Genomic DNA, 2,340 nt, shown 5'->3' on the forward strand with positions numbered 1-2,340 from the left:
TGAAGGGTAAGTTGTTGGAGAGAACCCAGGAACACAGCACCGTAGTGGGAAAGGTATGGCACACTGTCCCCTTCTCTAGCCAGAGGTCTGATCTGTCACTGCCACGGGGGACTGGAACCTGAAGGGTAAGTTGTTGGAGAAAGCCCAGCAACACAGCACCGTAGCGGGAAAGGTCTGGCTCACTTTCCCCTTCTCTAGCCAGAGGTCTGATCTGTCACTGCCACGGGGGACTGGAACCTGAAGGGTAAGTTGTTGGAGAGAACCCAGGAACACAGCACCGTAGTGGGAAAGGTATGGCACACTGTCCCCTTCTCTAGCCAGAGGTCTGATCTGTCACTGCCACGGGGGACTGGAACCTGAAGGGTAAGTTGTTGGAGAGAACCCAGGAACACAGCACCGTAGTGGGAAAGATCTGGCTCACTGTCCCCTTCAGGATCCTGGTCCTGAGCGCTGCAGTAGAGAAGGTGAATAAATTAATGAATTCATTTATTTGACACCTTTAAAATACATTTAGAGTTTCCTCAGCCATTGGCGTACAACAATACACACAAAGTGTTTTAATGTAAAAAAAAGTGACTAGTTACTTCCATTGTGTTCCTGGTAGGTGTGGGGGGGGGGGGGGGGGGGACGAGCAGTCAGGGTTCACCTGTGACACCAAGCAGCCTGGAGAACATCACCTTCCCCATCTCTCACGTCCGCTTCTGGGTCCTCCAGATCATATTTGTCTGCACGCCCACCCTCATTTACCTGGGTCATATATTACACATGGTGAGGATGGAGGAGAAACAGAAGCAGAGAGAGAAGGACGCAGAGCGGGCCAGGGACAAACCCCCCCCCTGTTAGAGACCATGGCCTATAAGGCCTCGGTGAGGGACGACGGGTAGGGTTCGACTGAAGGGGGTTACTACATGTTCAACATCATCTTTAAGACGCTGTTCGAGGTGGGCTTCATTGTCATGCAGTACCTGCTCTACGGCTTCCAGCTGCAGCCCATGTACACCTGTGACCGCTCGCCCTGCCCCAACACAGTCAACGGTTACATCTCCCGACCCACAGAGAAAACCAGCTTCATCATCTTCATGATAGTAGTGGCCATTTTGTCTCTGTTCCTCAACCTGATAGAGATGTACCACCTGGGGTCCACTAAGTGTCACCAGGGCATCAAGTACCACCGGGAGGATCTGAGCTTTGTCTCCAAGGATCCCAGCGAGGTGGACGAGGCAGTACCACTACCACGGAGGCCAGCCAGCCTACCTCCAACCAGCCTACCAAGTCCAGCCAGCCTACCTCCAACCAGCCTACCAAGTCCAGCCAGCCTACCTCCAACCAGCCTACCAAGTCCAGCCAGCCTACCTCCAACCAACCTACCAAGTCCAGCCAGCCTACCTCCAACCAGCCTACCAAGTCCAGCCAGCCTACTTCCAACCAGCCTACCAAGTCCAGCCAGCCTACCTCCAACCAGCCTACCAAGTCCAGCCAGCCTACCTCCAACCAGCCTACCAAGTCCAGCTAGCCTACCTCCAACCAGCCTACCAAGTCCAGCCAGCCTACCTCCAACCAGCCTACCAAGTCCAGCCAGCCTACCTCCAACCAGCCTACCAAGTCCAGCTAGCCTACTTCCAACCAGCCTATCAAGTCCAGCCAGCCTACTTTCAACCAGCCTACCAAGTCCAGCCAGCCTACCCTCCTGTCCCCAGCTATACCATGTCCCCTCTGAGGAGACTGACTCCACCTACCAGCCCAACCACAACAAGGCAGCCTTCAAGCAGAACAAGGACAACCTGGCGGCAGAGAGGAGCGGCAGCAGGCAGCCGGACGAGGAGGGGGACCTGAAAGGGGAGAAGGAGAAACGTGGGGTGGAAATCGGAGCCAGGTTCCCCATCTCTACCCCGGGCCGGACGCCACTTGAGGGTCTTAGGTTGCTGCCGCTGCGACGAGGGTCTTAGGTTGCTGCGACGAGGGTCTTAGGTTGCTGCCGCTGCGACGAGGGTCTTAGGTTGCTGCGACGAGGGTCTTAGGTTGCTGCGACGAGGGTCTTAGGTTGCTGCGACGAGGGTCTTAGGTTGCTGCGACGAGGGTCTTAGGTTGCTGCGACGAGGGTCTTAGGTTGCATGAAAGGCATTCTTAGGGTTGGGACCCTAATGCCACCCTATGGCCCTATATAGTGCTTTTGACCAGGGCCTAAGACAACCTAAGACAGTCCAGGGCTCTGGTCCAAAGTAGTGGACTATATAGGGAATAGGGTGGCATTAGAAAGAAAAGGATGTGTCCAACAGACCGCAGGCCCTCCTGCCCCCAGCGGCCCGGTGGACAGCAGTGCTTTGACACACTGGGGGATTG

General features: G+C 55.6%; 1 pseudogene; it reads left to right on the forward strand.

Annotated features, from left to right (window-relative positions):
• Positions 1-332: 332 nt before the first annotated feature.
• On the forward strand, positions 333-1,946 carry LOC120062211 (annotated as a pseudogene).
• Positions 1,947-2,340: the final 394 nt, after the last annotated feature.

Source organism: Salvelinus namaycush, chromosome 17, assembly GCF_016432855.1.
Source record: "Salvelinus namaycush isolate Seneca chromosome 17, SaNama_1.0, whole genome shotgun sequence".
Lineage (NCBI taxonomy): Eukaryota > Metazoa > Chordata > Actinopteri > Salmoniformes > Salmonidae > Salvelinus > Salvelinus namaycush.